Below are 17,464 nucleotides of genomic sequence, written 5' to 3' on the forward strand. Positions count from 1 at the left end.
TGAATGGCATCATGTGAGGTTCAGGTAAATATCTGATGATCATTACATGCACGAATGATCACATTGGGGGAGCAGGACCAATTGGCTGTCAATGTTGTGATGGGACTTTTGACAGCATTGAAACATAAAGCCCTTCCACTCAGAAGGCATGGCTTTCTGTTCAGGCTAAAGGTTAGAGTGATGACAAGGAGGCCTTCCAGGTTCAAAGACTTGGAGCAGACTGTGGTCTGCTGGGGTACGTGCTTTGTCTATATAGGCTGATTTTATTTCCTATTCTTTGCAAAATAACTCGGTTTTCCCATTCTAACACAGAAACAGGCTTTGATAAAAGGCAAGTTTTTGTTGTTTGGAGTGTGTTTAGAACTGTTGTTTGTGAGAAAGTGAATCTCCATTTCATTCATTCGTTCATTCATTCATTTTTTCATTCATTCATTCATTCATTCATTCATTCATTCATTCATTCATTCAGTCAGTCAGTCATTTTCAGCACATAGTATTGCGATGTACCCATTGACCTGTACATAGACCTTTACCTGCTCGGTCTTTGTTAAAAAGAATAATGGTATTCATTTGTAATATATTATTATACATTAAACATCGTAATATATTATTCTACATTAAACATTGTGAAACATCTGCTGATCAAATTCCTCTGTAATATTTAATAAGCTTGATCACTGTGATTAATACATTATGACCTCCAGAGCAGCTCTGACAGACGTTGCCAAACATGTACAGTCAGTGCTGAGTTAACTCGGGGTCTTTTGAGTCATGGAATGTTAACACTATCAAGTTTATTTAAAAACACATAGGAACCTAAATTTAAAGCCCCAAAAGAACCTGTCCATCATTAACAAACCGATCTGCTCATAGAGAGTGTGATCTTGCTCCCAGAAATCTTCCTGAGATTGTGCATTTGTTCTCGTTCACACACACTTCTTCTATAAACAGGTTCTCTTTTGGCTTCTTATGTTTCCACCGTGAACCTTCTGTGTTCATGCATGTGGGCGTGTGCAAGGTTGCTGGGGCTGATCTGTTTTAAAGAGACTCTTGCCATAATCAAAAACAATAACTGCTCAGAGTGTAAACTCTTCCAAATACCGCCCCCCCTCCCCAAAAAACCCAACCCCCTTCCTCCTGACGCCCCCTACCCTCGCCTTGAAGTATGAAATAATATTCTGTGTGTGGGCCCCGGCCGAACACTGAGAACGCAAACATTTCACAATAAAGTTGTTTAAAGAAAGGCCTTGGCATAGATGGCTGGGAGATAGAGGACATGCTGCGTTAATTACAAGCCCCCGTTAAAATAAACTGCCGGTATAAAATATGAGTCTCTCCCTCGCCTATTCTTGGGGATTTGAACCTATAAAATATCAGCGAGGTGTGCACCTCAGATGTGCTGTTTGGAGACCAAACACAGCAGCAGCTCTCTGCTTGGAGATGGGGGGGTGAGGGGGGTCAGACAGACACAAAGAGGAAGAATGAGGGGAATCAGGGCATGATCAGCGAAAAACACAACAGAGCCGTACGATCAACAAAGAAAGCAGTGTTTATTCTGCATTTAAAGATTTAGGAATCTTTCTCCCTGCCACTGCATGCCGTTCACTCAGAGGGAAAATAGCCTAGTTAAGCGGCAGGTTTATTATTCTTCAAAGCCTGGACTGAAAAGTAATATGCTTTAAAGGCACAGTAAATGCATCGGTGTGCGCCTCCTGAGGCCTGTGTGCGTTTCAGCCTTTCCCCTCCCCGAGCGCCGTGCCTGTGTGTGTGAAAGCGAGCGAGGGTTATATTGCAAAGAGAGAAGCCGAGAGTTGGATTATTTTTCCTGAAGTGTGGACTTAAGTTTCTGCTCTCTGTTCTGCTGCTGGGTGGCCCATTTGGCTTTATCCGTGTTAACATAAGAATGGAGGGGTGGCCAGGAGATGAGGGAGTGGAAGGAGGGGCCGGGTGGCTGGTTTAAATTATTCTTCGCCTCCGCCGCTGCATAGCAGGAGCTGTTGTTATCCACTTAGAACATCAGACGATTTGTTCCTTCTCCCTCTCTCCTGCTCTAAACCCCATGGGCATCTTTATTCGGGACCTTGCGTACATTACCCCGTAATGCCCGTCCTGGCCAGAGTTTACGTCAGATTGTCACTGCTACTGTATTCAGGAAAAAGAACTCATAAGAAAAAATAAATTAAAAAAAAGGCTGTTTTTTGCAATCAGCTAAACAATCTTAAACTTTTCTCTCCATTTCGCTTAATAATAAAAAAAATTGTCCTCTGTAAGAAAAAATCCAAATCTCAAATATAAACCCTCCTGGCTGTAATCTAAGCTCAGTGACGAGGCTGTGACGCTCGCAGGCCCAGATGAGGAATGCAGTTATGAGAAGATGTTTGTATACATTCAGCTTGTGCCTCGGAGAGCAGCGTTGGTGGTGAAGCACAGCTTAAAGACATCTGGATGCGATGAAATGCCATTTGTCTAAACAATCAAGAATTCAACCGAAGCCACCCAACGTGCGCCGTGCTTATAGGACATACTTGTGCAATGGGCTGCAGCTGAGATGGAAATTGACAAATATTTTATTGTGACATTCTTCTGATTTTTTTTTTCTATCCCCCCATCGTTCAGCTGTAAACAAAGAGGGGAAAGCAGTAGAGGGAAAAAAATTACTTGATGACAAAACTAAGAAAAGTAAGCACATGTGGTTTGAGCTTAGTCTTCATTAGCATTTTTGGGAAAACTTACAATCCCCACTTTGGAGGACAGATGAAAGTTCATTTTGTAGATCTAAACAGTTTTAGTGGTTTTTATTACATTTTGCCCCTTTCCTACCATGTAATTAAACTCTTCTACAGCATTATTTTCTATACAAATACAGGAATATATATATATATATATATATATATATATATATATATATATATATATATATATATATATATTCCTGTATTTGTATATACAGTCTATACATGTTCTCCAATCTACTCTTCTCTTCTTCTTCCCCTTTAAAACTTTCCCCCACATCTCCCCCTTTCATTTCCCCTTTCTTCTCTGTGTGTGTGTGTGTGTGTGTGTGTGTGTGTGTGTATTTATATATATATATATATGTTGTAGAGTAGATTAGAGAAATAAGGATACAGAAAATACAAATTAACATTCTAGAAATCTGTAGAAAGAAGAAAGAGGAAAACAATTGAGAAACTATAGCAACAAACATATTCACATATAATAATAAAAAAAGATGTTTCCACTGTCTCCATGAATATGCGAGTATGACATTTTCACTCTGGAACCTGGTCTTAGGTACATCATATGGTATTTTTTTTGCAAAGTAATTAATAACATCATTTAGTGGCGTCTTGCAACTTTTACCAATTTCCTTACTCAAAAGTTTCCACCAATAATTATAATGACTTTTTTTATGCTTTGACAGTTTCATAATGACATATGCTTACTTACTTCAAAGTAGAGTCACCTGTTAATAGCAGCCAGAAAGCACTCAAGACGGCACCTCAAGAACAACTTTGTGGCAGTTTAACTGAGTAAAGTCTTGTGACACTTCTGTTATTTAATGCTGATCTGATTACGCTGTTAAAAACAGAAGTCAAATGTGAAATAGCAGAAACCTGCTGGGATGGGGTTTTTGTGCACGCTCAAGACGCAAAACCGCTAGATAAACAAGCAGACAGAGGATGAGGCATTATCTGTCAAAAGAAATGCCACACCTTTTGATTTATTTTCCAATTAATTCCATTTAAACAAAAGGTCCAGGCAGTTGTGAAAGGCAGAGCTCTGACTTTGCCAGTGGTGTGTGCGTACGGCGGCGGCTGCGAAGGGGGCAGGCAAACATGACTGGGATAATAAGCGTCATGGAATCTAATCAAATTCCTAAGAGGAATTGATTGTTGTGAGGCAGCCGGTGCAGGAGTGGGGTTGACAATAACCTGAAATTTAAGTGTTAATTTTTATGCTAATCCTCTGGCATCTCTGTGTGATGCAATTTGGTCCGGCAGCCCCCTCGACTTTGCACCGCAGATATGAAATTGTCCCGCGTACGTAGAAAATGTCAGCTTGCCAGACCCTGAAAGCTTGTAATTTATTAGGTATGTTTCTATTAGTATGTGTCACAGTTGTTAGAGAGCCACATGTGCAGGCAGGCAGTCGCTCCACCTCGTTCTCTACTCTCCCTCTTTATCCATGCATCACACCTATTCTGCTCCTCTGTGCCAACTTCCTCAAATCGTCTCGTCTCCATCTTTGTTTTTTTTGTCTTTTTTTTTTCCTCCCAAACTGGCATCTTATTCTCTAGTGTGTCAACCAGAAGCCCACCACACAGACACAATGACACAAACACCAAGCGTGGCCTTAAAAGGGTCTCGGATCAGTGCCTGCTTCTATGGAGCCTTAATGTATTATCATATATCTGGTGGTCCTTGCCCCCTGGACAAAAGGCTATTTAATACAGTTTAATGACATTCTGTAGAATTCCTGTGAGTGTGTGGGTGTGTGTGTGCGTGTGTGTGTATGTCTGTGTGTGGGCTAAAAGAGTAACAGAAGTAGGGAATTAAAAAGAGAATTATTCAGGATTCACTCATGCAAATATGCCAATATAAAATGTGCTACTTTCACCCGTCATTCTTCTTGTTTTGCTCTCTCCTCTGGAAAAGTCGAGTCCAGTCCAATTTAATCACGAGCACGTTTAAAAACAACAACAGTTAACCAAAGAATTGTGCACATAAAGGAACAGATGTTAAACAATAAAAGAATACACATTAAAACAACACAGTGCTAAAGAAATACAATTAAAAAGAAGACAAACGTCAAAAGACTTTACAACTCAGTCTGGTTCAGATGCAAAGCAAGAAGAGTTAATTCTTCAGCACAAAATGTTGAGAACAAAAGGAAAAAAAATAATACATGGAAAGAACAGAGCAGTAGCAAGATGTTGCTACATTTACTTATTTAATTCAACGTTACAAAATACTATAACAGAATAAAACACATAATTACTAAATGTTGCCATGAGCTAGCAGCATGCGAGAAGGCTGCCCTCCTGCAGGCCCCAGGACTGTGGTGATTGTTGTGCAGGAAGAGTTTCAAACACGCAACTCTTCTCCAGTCCACACAGATTTCCATAAAATGTGTTTTTGCCCACATAAAAGTGTATAAAGGCACATATTCATTGTAGAATTTACAAAGTTTCTGTCATACTCTTAAGAAACCAAAGGTTGTGCTGCGGTCGAAGATGAAAACAGTCAAACAACTGTAGGATTTTTTTTTTTAAACTAGAATATTTTGTGCTATGGGGCTATTATTAAATTGAGCAAAAAATACAACGGTTTCACAAATCTACAGTGTTTATATATTTTATTTAGAAACAGAAGGCACAAGAAAAAAAAAACATTAACAAAGCACTATCATATTTAGCCTTATTGTGGTTTCGATAGAGGGAGACTAGCCTATGTATGCTAGCTGCTAGCCTATCGATACTTATGGACAACAGTGGGGTTAGCATGCTAGTGCTAGCCTCTTCAATGTGAACGCAAGTGAGTTGTATGTTTCTCATTTGACAAAGCCAGCTGCTTGGTCACCAATTACAAACTATCATTAATCAGTAATCAGTAGCTAGCCGCAGAATAGCTTCCTACAAGTGCGACATGGAGCTAAACACAACAAACAAACGACTAACACACTGTGTTCCAGCCCAACAATAATTTAAGCTGGAGAAATGTTACAATAATAAGCGTAAGTGCTTTTTTTTTTAAACTTCCTTTTTTTGTCTAACTTGGTGTCAGAAGCAGCTCAGTCATTAACACTTTCCTTTCTTAATGTTGCAGTATAAATTCACATAATGGATCTTTTGTACACATATATTTCTTGTTTCACTTATATATGTGGGCTACACATCTGTGTTGCAGTTAAGTATACATTCTTCAATCACTTGTAGCGATTGAAGAATCACATTATACATCCTGGAGGATTCTAGTTACATGATGGGTATGAAAAATGAGAATCTGGTGAATTTGGACCGTACGCTGTCTAACAAAATGACTTCCAAACTGAGAAAGAAACCAAAAACAATGGATTTTTACTTTGTCTTTTTAGATTTTTTCCCACTTTATGTTGCAGCAGCATGTTAAGTCATTTTCTTCCTTATTTTTTAACACTGATGAAATTGCTATGTGCCCTGCCTGCACACTGAGTGGCTCTAGGAAGGCAGTCAAAAACTGTACTCAGCGGGCCCAGAAAACACACTGAAAGGTTTGGATGCAATTCACATATAGGTCAATTAAATGCAACAACATCTGCTCTCTCCCTACCATTTGCATATAGCATTCATATGTTAATGATGTCCCTTGTTTCCCCCCCCCCCTCCCCCCGTTTCTCAGCATGTGTGTATGTGCATGTGCATGTTTGCGTGTGTTATTTGTTTCCCTCTTTATTTTCTGTACTTCCTACCCTCCTCCCAATTTATTTGTATCGCCAAACAAAAAGCGATGCTGAAAATTTGGATTCATATTTCCCTTTTTGGGGAAGATAAAAAAAAAACACGAGAAAGAGAGAGAGACGCCCGTCCTATTTTCACTTCCTCTCACTTAACGATTAAAGGGGAGGTTAGATTGGTGCCACAGTTGTTCCACTGCCATGCCCCTGATTTCTACAAGAAGCCCCTTTAACAGCAGAGAAGGCGAAGCCCCATCTCTTCCCCAAGCAGCCCTAACGCCTTATAAATCAATGATGACACAGATGGACTAGCGATAATCTATTTAGAATGCCTCACAGCAAATATTGTTGTGCAGATGATTAGATAGCCAGTTATTTTAACTCCCAAAACCTAATCTTCTGCTTCTTATAATGCCCTTCAGATTTCTTGTCGTAATATTGAGTTTGATGTTTTGCTTCCTCGAAATGAATTTTGCAAAAATATGTATTTGCAAATGTAGAATTTTTGCTTGTGTAGATGATGGATATGCGATTTGGTGACATGACCTGCTTTAGGAACAAAAGACCCCGTGTCTTCAAAGAGGGCGGAGGAGGACCTTTAGCGCAATTGTATCTCAGGGGCATTTGTGTGCGCATTAACATGTGTGTGTTAGACTAGTCTAGCGACACGAGGGGGGTTAATGGCAATCCGGGGTCCCTGCCCCTTTTCATGGTCGATGGGTCTCACTTTTGAGTGCTGGGGGCGAGGAGAAGGAAGAGAAAAGGAGGAGCTGGGAGGGGAGAGAAAGAACAGAGGAGGAGTGCAGAAATGAAGTGGAGGTTGTCAGACGTGGCAACTGCTTGGAGGCCCTGATAAATATAAGCCCTTATTGATCGGTGGAAAATGAAAGATCCCCGAGTGGCGTGCAGTATTTAGCTTCTTGTCTGCCTCGCGTCAGCGGTGGCCTTGCCTAGGAGGGATAGATTTTCCGCTGTGCCTCCGGGCACCGCAGCGCACCGGCTTTGATTTCATCTTTAACCTTTTTCTGCCGCGTTCCCTTGACCTCTGCAGCAGCGCTTACTGAATTTGTTAGATTTCCATCTTGACATTGATCCCCACCGCCACCTCATACTCGCCTCCCTTTCAACCTGTCGTCTTCCTAATGCTCCATCCCTCTTGTTCATTCTCTTCCTCTTCTCTCCCAGGTCTACGTTTCATTATCACCTCGTTTTCTAATCCTCCTCCTCCTCTGTGTCTCCCTCTAGGTGGCCATTCCAGTAAGCAGTAGTCGGTGAAGAGTGACAGCGAGAGGCCACTTGATCCCAACAGGTTGTGCACCAGTATGCAGGTGGTGTATTAAGGTCAGTTCACACCCCTTTAGCACGTAGAAAAACTTGACTTCACTTGGATTTTTTTTTCCAAACCCTGTGTCTTATTTGCTTCTCACACTGTAAGTATAAAAGAACAAGACACATATACACACAGTTAAATGCACACATGCATTCACACATTCCAACTGTTCGTCATTCACCCACCATTTAGTTTTATCCCCAAAGGCACTGTCTTAAACCAAAACACACACACACGCAGTCACACAGCTACAGTACACTGCTGTTATGTGCGCAGACAGAACTTGTAACAATCTGGATTGTGATAATCTATGATAATCATCCACCACATGCCACCTAAAAACGCACATGGGTGGCATTCAACACCCACACTGGCACATTGCTTCAGCACGCCTCGCCTCCCTGTGCCGCTCTCCCCCAATGTCACTACCTCTCAGGTCAATGTCACCGCTCATGTCCTTATTTTTCTTCTTACGCGTGGAGGAGCCCGCTCTGTGGCGCACAGAAAAAAAAAGGAAGGAATCTCAAATATTTTATGTTTAGCATTAGCGTAATTGTGTCCCACTCATATATCAAAGAAGAATAGTTGAAGTGCAACAAAATCCAAGAAAACATAGACCTGTCCCTCACTCCTGAACAATGTCTCCTCCGTCTCTCTTTTTGTATTCTCTCCCTCCCTCCTCTCCTTTTGCTAGATAGATGATACAAAGCCAGCAACAGCTGTTGGCAGACAGGCCTGATATGAGAATAGCAGCATAGGATGAGCGGGCATTAAAAATTAATATGCTATTTAGCTTAGGTGTATTTTAGGTATTTGACATTTTCATGTCCGGGACAGACTAAATTTATTCATAGCTGAGAAAAAAAAAAATAAAAATCTAAAAAAAAATCAGCGAGAATGAAGAATAGATGTGGGGAAACAAGACGAGGGAAGGGGGAGGCGGGGGGACACTAAGTGAAGGCCATTTTGGTTTTATGGTCACCCTGTTTCACTTTGCTTCCCACCACAGTGATCAATGTGTGTGCGTGTGTGTGTGTGTGTGCGTGTGTGTGCGTGTGTGTGTGTGTGTGTGTGTGTGTGCGTGTGCGTGTGTGTGTGTGTGCCCTGTATTTGATACATTGTAAGGGCTAGTTTCCTAACACATACTACGTTGTGAGGACTTACTGCTCCTAATGGGGCCCAAAGCCTGGGCCCCATAACAAGAACTGCTGTTTTTGGATTATATGTTAGTGTTAGGACTAAAGTGTGAACTGAGTTTAGGTTAGGGTTAAGTTTAGGCATGTACAGGTAATGGTTTCAGGTAAAGGTCAAGTTCAGACTATAGAAATTCATGAAAAATGAATGGAAGTGTGTTGTGCATCTGTGTATTACATGTCTGCTGCATCACGCAGTATAAAGGAAAATGATTGAGAGGTTTTAGCCTACATCTTCACTATGAATGAGCAGTACCTCGACATTTAAAGGTGATGTGTTGAAATTCAATTTTGTGGTGATTTTTTCCACTAGTACAATAAAGCACTTTCAAAAAAATGAAACTAAACAAAAAACAGCCTTACCTGAGACAACTTCTTGCCATGTGGATGCTGAAGGACCAACGCAACATGAAGAGTATGAGGTCAAGCAACCCAGACTGATAATGTCATGATAGATTTTGCATGTTACACAAGATGATGAAATCCAGTTCAGACTCCAATTCAGCCTTTTTTGGTTTATCGCCGATTAGAAGCTCAGAAGAAGATGCCAACTTTAGCATCGTTAACAGCGAACAATTAGCTAGTCTCACTATCCCAACTGTGCCTATTAATCTTTTATATCCTGTCTAGCACAATTTTGTTTTTCTACCAGACACCCAAAATGCTGTCACAAGAATGATTTATTATTTATAGCTGGTGAAGACTTCTTTAATGTTTTCAACGCTGAGTGTTTTCAGCCAGACGGGTGAGAAGTCTCACTGTTAACTCCATCAACACAGAATGACTTAATTCTTTACTTAAAAAAAAAATAACATCCAACATGTTTGCAATACTGTCAAGCTTGGGAATCATAATTTATTACCCAACGACCAAGTGTCAAGCAAACATGTTACTCTTACCTGCCACCACTACCTGTGAGCCTACAGGTAGTGGGCCGATGTGTGGGTAGGTTTCCCCAGTCGGCCACAGGAGACTGGAGATTTGAGAAGACAGGGTTAACCATGAGGACTAAGAGAAAAGTAAGACGGTGGCAATAGTAGCTGGTAATAGAGTAACACATCTCAACAGATAAACTTTGAAAAAGGTTTTTAAGATGAAAGAGAGCACATACATTTGTAGTCACAATAAAAACTCATAGAGTAGGAAAGAAATGGGGTTAAATGCTGAACGATTGGGTCAAGTGCATCATCTACGGAGGGAGAATGTTAAGTTTTTGGCAGCGAAGTCACAGCCGATGGCTCCCAGGAAGGTGTCACAGCAAAGCAGAACACCAGAGCTGAAGTAGCTTCCATAGAGAGGAAAAACCTGAGAGAAAATGATGCTGAAAACAGCAGCTAATTGGAGAGTAGTAAAAGAAGAAAGTGAGTAAAAGTGGTTAGTGTGTCCTCTGTCTCTCAGGGCAATCTAAGCCAGCCTAACTGTAAGTTTTTATCAAAATAGCAAGTTTTAAGCCTAGTTTCATAAAGCAAGTTTATTTGTATTGTCCACTTCAGTAACAGAGCAATTCAAATTTCTTCACATAAAGAAATGTGAAGAACGTTTCTTTATGTGAAGACAGGGTGTCTGCCTCACGGACTACAACTGGGAGCTGGTTCCCCAGGAGAGGAGCCTGATGAACTACAGGATCTGCCTCCCATTCTACTTTTAGAACCTCTACGGACCACCAATAAACCTGCAGCGTGAGAGCGGAGTGCTCTGCCAGGAACATGTGGAACTATCAGATCTCTGATGTGTGATGGAGTTTGCTTATTGATGGCTTTATATGTGAGAAAGAGAATCTGAAATTCTATTCTGGGGCCAATGAAAGTTAGCTAAAACAGAAGAAATATGATCTCTCTTTCATTTCCATCAGAACTTTGTTCGCTGCAGTGCTTTGGATCAGCTGAGGGCTTTAACTACATTTTGTGGTCTTACTCAGAGTAAATAATTACAGTATCCCATCTTTGAAGTAACAAATGTACAGAGTAGCTTTTCAGTGTCACTCTGGGCGGGATATATCTAATTTTGGCAATATTCTGAAAAAGAGAGAAAGACATTCTAGAATCCTTTAACCTTATCTTGGTAAAAAGTAGCACCAAAGTTCTTTACTGTATGACTGTAGGCCAATATATTGTCATCCAGATTAAGTGACTGTCTGTGCAGTTTCTGTCCTCTTAGAATTTAGAAGCAAAGAAAAAAAAAGCCATCCAGGCATTTATGTCTTAAGACATGCCTGCAATCTACTTGGATTAATTGGATAATCAGAATGTATTTGTGAACATAGCGGAGTATCATCAGCATAACAATATTTAAATGGAGATTCAGAGGTGCGGAATTAACCAGTTTAAAAAACAAAAATTCCTATTTACATAATGCAGTGATGTGGTGCAGAAGGTAAACATATAAGTGACCCAAGTATGTCTCTGGTCTCTCTTTTAAAATTACAAATGAACATTTTTGAACATTTGTTTACTTAAGATGTGTGTTTTTGTCTGGTTAAAGCATTGGAAGCTCATTTCTAGTTCCCACAGAATCAATATCTATAGTTTCTTTCAATAACCTGTCGCTGCCGGATCCTCAGGCAGCACTTCAACTCCATCTGATAGTCTAATGAAAATGGCACAAAATGAAAATTATTCTTGCAAGCTGATACTGATTGTGCATGTTTATCTTCTTTATTGTTGGCACAAGAGTCAAAGAAATGTAATTAAGTGAAAGGTCTCTGTCATGTTCACACCACATTTGTGTCGTTTGCTAAATGACAGAGGAGATTAAAGGACTAGCTCCAACTTTTTGGGGACATATGGTGTATTTCCCATGTTATTCTGCTGGGTTTTATTAATACATGTTAACCAATAAACTTGCTTTGTTGGTTTTATTAGAATGTTAATTGTACTTTTCTTTTTTAACACAAATAGATCAAATGTATTGTTTTACAATTTTTTTCTGCAAATACATTAATTTAAACACTATAAAAGATACTGTTACAGCTGTAAACAACAGCTTACCACCATGAAGAAAAGCTTTCATAGAACCGTGTTATGACAGCTGCTATGCATAGAGTCATTTTCTGGCAATTAGAATGAATTGTTTGGCAATCAGAAGTTTGTGATTTTGATTCCAGCTCCCTCTGCTACATGTCGTGGGGTGCTTGGGAACCCAGAGTTGCCTAAATGTTGTGTATTACTGTATCACTGTGTGAATGCTTTTGAGTGTAGGTGAATGTGACTTGTCGTGTAAGTGCAACTTTACAATATAAGACTATCTTTGAAAAATATACTATTCAACCCAGACACAGGAAATAATAGCCAAATAATTCAGTCTCAGTTATTGCTGGGTTTCAGTCATGTGACCCAGATGACGCGCGAAATTCAGATGGAGGTCCGGAAGGGGATTTCTCCAGTTCAAAACAAAGCAAAATTGATCACAACGAGTAGCTAATGCCCTATATAGGCTGGAACAGCCGAGGTATCTCAAAAAAAATACGCATATATTTAGGATATTATCTCGGTAAAAATTAGACTTCTCTTATAATCTTGAGGATGTACCCGCATCGAGGCCATCCACATAACTAACTGGGGCTGCAGACCTCATATTATACAATGAGCCAGAAGAAAGCTTTCAAAAGCCTGGAAAATATGATCATTTAGTTTCATGTTGGGTCAAATTTAGGATCAAAAGAAGCATTCAATGACTGTCGACTTTTTTCTGCCGGGTGAGTAGTGAGTTGTGCTATTTTAAGTAATTTTAGTCTACGATAAGGATGCTATCGCTAACAAGGAACTAACCCATGTTATTTCAAGCTCCAGGAGATCCAGGAGCTTGGATCTCCTGGTAAATTTATTTAGCTTCTGTAAACCCAAATTCACGCTGGGGTTATACTTTAATGTCGAGTCGCTGTAGGAGGCTGGATTCAGGTACAATGTCAACGATTCGCACCAGTCTACAGAAACCCCCTGTTTGTGTCTGGCCAGTATAGTTCGTGGCCAGACACGAAGCATGTGGGGGAATAGTAACGGTGACTGTATGGCTGTTTAGGTTATATTTAATTTATTTAGCTTTTTTATTTTATTTCTTTTAGCATGAAAGTCCCACTGAATTAACATTATATTTTCTGTCCGTGACTCGGTACTGAGTTAGGTGCTAACAATATTAGCGCTCTGAGGACAACCATTCTAGGGCATAAAAATAATATATCTTACCTTACATGTGGATGCTTGTCTTTCTAAGTAACTGTCCAATAAAACATCTGAAAATACAATTTAAACAATGCAATTGTTACCTGTTAGAAAGTGGCGCTGCAAACTCTGGCGTTGTTAAGTTTCTACACCTGCTGCTTTTAGTTGTACATTGTTGATCCACTTTTCTATCTTCGGAAACACAAAAATAATGTTAATCTTTCTCTCTATTAGAACGGTTGGAGCAACCATAAAAGGACTCAGACTTTAGACATTTTGATGCTGGATCAACATAAATAAATGGTCTGAATTTACTTCTGGCCCTCCATGTGCACTGGGTGACGTCGGTGCTACGTCATCTGAAACCCAGCAATTGTCTACAAATTCCTGGATTTAGAGTGTGTTGCCCTTCACAATATGGCAGCTGACAGGGACAACTGGCAATTACAATAAACAATAGTTTATGAGCATCAGTGATTAGCTACAGTCAGGTTCATGTTTTGTAATGATGGAGCCCAGAGCCTTATTACCATCTAGCCTTTACCTGTAGCTTAGCTAACATTTAGCTTTTAATAAAACAGGAAATTTTTAGCACATTTCTAAGACTATTTTATATAGCTAAGTGACCAGAAGAGGAAGGAAAAAAATATCCATCAAGCAGACATGTTCACATTACCAGACTATTAGTGATTAAATCACTTAGTGGGTAAAAGCTTGATCAGTTTGAACCACTGCTATCCTCACCTTGGCTTGCTCTAAGGCCTGCTCTGTTTGGAACAGTTTTAAGCATCAACGATAAAAACAAACACCATGAAATACACAACAGAAGAATATTCAGATTGTTTGCCTTAAGCTCATTTTCACTGCTCTTACACAACCTGGTCGTCCTTAAGAATCAGGGAAATTCAGATGATGGAGGGAAGCTTAGTGCAGTCATAGAAGGTTTTCCCTAATGGCAGTGTTGGTAGAGAGTTGAGCTACAACTACAATCTTCTTCTCAGCTCCAGGATGCTCTCCCGGTTGTGGAAATGAATGTGGTTCTCTTCAGTTAGCAGGGTATGGCGTATGTGTGCCACACGTTAGGCATTCTCTTAGCATTGGCCTGGAACGAGCATCAAGCTGCGGCAGCAGCAATGACGTCGATTCAGCTAGCACAGCGTTGAGGAAGCTGCGCTTCTCTTCGGTCCTTCAAGCACAACAAATGAGAATTCTGTCAGAACAGGAAGTGGATATTTGTTTTGATTTTTAGGTATAAAGTAAGTGTTGAGTGAGGTCATCATCTCCACCCCAAGGTGGGTCACACTTTTTGGCCCTTTACTCCCTAATCCCTCACTCACTTTAGCTTCAGTTTAGCTTCTTTAGTCAGCTAACTTGTAAATGGAGACTACTTGTGTGCTATATATCTAAATGTAAATAAAGTCTCAGAACACTTCACCGCAATTTCGAAACCTGGTAGTGGGAAATTGCAGCTTGAGTTTATAACATGACAAATGTGGAAAAGTTTAAGAGGTGTGTTTACATTTGTGAGGCAATGTATACATTATTGTTTGTATATATTTGATCCAAGAATTCCTCTGAAGGCAATAATATTAGTGAATGAGCCCGTATGAAATATAACCACTGTGGATGAGCCTCAAATGCGTCACAGGTGTGACAATAATACATCGGCGTCTCTCCATTAGTCATCTTCCACCTCTTCCCAGCTGTTCCCCTAATTTCTCACTATTGCAGAACTTTACTCTTTCTTTGCTGTTTTCACATGTTCTCCCGCCTCATTCGCTCCATCTACATTACTTCCACAGTCGGTAGAAATGTTCCTGCTGCAGCGCGGCACTGTATATACGCTGACTGTTATTACCTTGGGGAACGTTTAGCAGCTCTGTGTTTAACACCATAACCTCCACTACATCAGCAGTGGCAACCCGGGGAAAAAAAAAAAAAAAGCTAGGAGGTGGAAACCAGAGATGGCTCGTGTTAGGCGAGCAGCCGACTGATCGCCACAATAAAGACGACAGGAGGGAACAAGAGAGAGGGAGAGAGAGCGCGGGAGGGAGACCAAACAAGTCTACTTTATTTCAACCCACTGGATGATCAGCGCTTCTTAAGGGTTGGGATAATTTCTTACGATATCTCTCACTACAAAGTAAACAGAAATCAAAGCCCTTCATGCTTCAAGACAGAAGCACTAAATGAAAGCAGCTATCTTAACAACCTCATTCATTTCTGCTCTTTTTTTCCCCCTCATGTGCTCCATTGATTTCACATAACTAGTGTTAAGTGAAACTATTTTAGTACAATGGATCCACTTGACTTTCTGTCTGTAAGCTAGGCTGTCTTCAGCTTCAAGTACAGTCAAGTAAAACTACTAACAATCAGGCTTGCTGGATTAAAAATTAAATAGTCAATTTGAAACATCAAGCAAAGCTTTTTTTTTGTCTCTCTCTCCCTGTGAGCTGGTGCCAGTTTCTGTGGCGGTGTGATTTTCAAAGTGTCACAACAGCCTGTGTGCCTTTGAGGCTAAAACCTCTTGACAGATGTCAGTCCCTGTCATTCAAATTTCACCAGCCAGCCCCTGACCAGCATATTGTACCCATCAACCGGCTCCCATTCCAGTCAACACCCATCACAGGAAGTCCCCCATTCAAGCCCCCTCTTAGTTTTTAGGGGACTTGGAGCATCTTGAAATACATTAGATCTAACAAAGGAATCAAAGCGCTGGTCTTGTCATTTTTAGATTTTAGAGCATTTGAGAGAACTGGAATGGTTGAACCAAAGCTCCAGGAACCATTTTTAAGAAACTAAGTAGATTTCTGGGGGCATCCTTCACTCGCCGTATGTTTCCTTTGCATCTGCGAGGATATATGCAAAGAAACATGACATTTGTTTCTCAGAAACTTAAAATCTCTGCTTAGAGTTTTAAAACAAAGAAAATCCAGATACTTTGAAATTTGTAGTGACTTTAACACATTAACTAGAATATCTGTAACAGCATCGATACTATTTTTTTATTTTTTTTCTGCTCACAGGTTTGTTCCTCTCCCACATGCAGTGGTTGATCAAAATGTCTGCTGACTCTCCCAAAGTAGAACGAGGGACCTGCTCAGCATCGACAGCATAGTTTTAAACCCCACAGTGGAAACACTCAAGGGAGTTAGCCTGGGTCAAGAATAATGCTCCTGGAAATGAAGCTAGGGGTTACATTTCCACTTGCAACATTCCTGTTTCCATTTTTTAGTTTTTCCATGCTATATTTCCTGGTAAAAATTGTAAAAATGGAAAACAATGAATGAGCTGAAGACTAAAATCTATTGCAAATGTTCGCAAAGGGCTAAAGAAAATAACTTCCAGCATATTAGCAACAAGAAGCCTGATCCCCCTTGTGTTCTGTCTCCCCGTCCCCCCTGCTACCCCCAGTTGTGGCACCGCTCGCCTTCCTTGGCAAGTTTCCTGAATTAAACTGCTGGCTTCCTGTTCTTTTATATGCATGGCCACATCTGGGGAGCCCGCTCACAGGGCCCCGCCGCTTAATAACAATCACCTTCCCTTTCACTCGGCCCTGATTGTTTCTAATTCGCCCTGACAGATAGTAGCTGACAAGCCGCCCGCGCCTCCCTCCCTCCGTGACCTGAGCTCACTCAGCACACTTATAAGGCCTGTCATTTTTAATATTTGATTTTCACTTCGTAAAAAGTTATGTGTTTTAGAGCTGCCACAGACACCCCGCCCCCCGGATCACATGATGAAATCACTATTTGACTGAAGCAACGTCCAATGGCCACTTCTCCCTCCTCGCCCTCCTCACAGCAGCTTTAGTTGATCTGCCTTGTTTTTTAAAGCTTCATCTCCAGATCTCGTCTTCCTCGTATTTCATTGTTTGCTTATCTTTCTGCCCTTTTCATTTTGAAAGTTTTTTTTTATTTTTGTCTTGTTAACCCCTCCCTCCCTGATTAGATTTTTTTGTTTTTTCGCATTATGAAAAGAAGGCATCTAAACCCAGATTTTTGTCCAGCTGCAAACTTAAAGCTTCAGCTTTAAGGATGGTTGTAGGTATCAAAAAATTACCACTTTTCATCCATCACAGGCTTCCAGCATTATTTGCTTTCCATTGATTCCCATTAAAGAGATATGGAGGCATGTGAAATGCATATCAGGTAGGCTGATCATTAAATGAAAGGATGGATTCATCGACATCTTGACGGATGACATTTTGCAGTGCGATCCATAAAGTCCTTCAATAAAAATATAATTTGGAGCTTAAGACAAAGAAAAAAAAATGGTTGGAGGGGCTGAGGGGAGAAAGAAAAGCACAGAATGATTGGATAATGTATGCATGGATGAACCACAGAACGCTG

At 40.5% G+C, this 17,464-nt stretch overlaps 1 protein-coding gene across 10 annotated transcripts in view; it reads left to right on the forward strand.

Annotated features, from left to right (window-relative positions):
• The window catches only part of znf536 (zinc finger protein 536), a 233,865-nt gene that overhangs the window by 88,828 nt on the left and 127,573 nt on the right, over positions 1-17,464 (forward strand). For all 10 annotated transcript variants that reach the window (XM_081604910.1, XM_081604909.1, XM_081604912.1 and 7 more), the window contains one exon: positions 7,678-7,773. The gene's annotated coding sequence lies outside the window, so the exon portion shown is untranslated. The remainder of the gene's footprint in view (positions 1-7,677; positions 7,774-17,464) is intronic.

The sequence above is a fragment of the Poecilia reticulata genome, chromosome 3 (genome assembly GCF_904066995.2).
Source record: "Poecilia reticulata chromosome 3, P_reticulata-male-v2, whole genome shotgun sequence".
Taxonomy (NCBI): domain Eukaryota; kingdom Metazoa; phylum Chordata; class Actinopteri; order Cyprinodontiformes; family Poeciliidae; genus Poecilia; species Poecilia reticulata.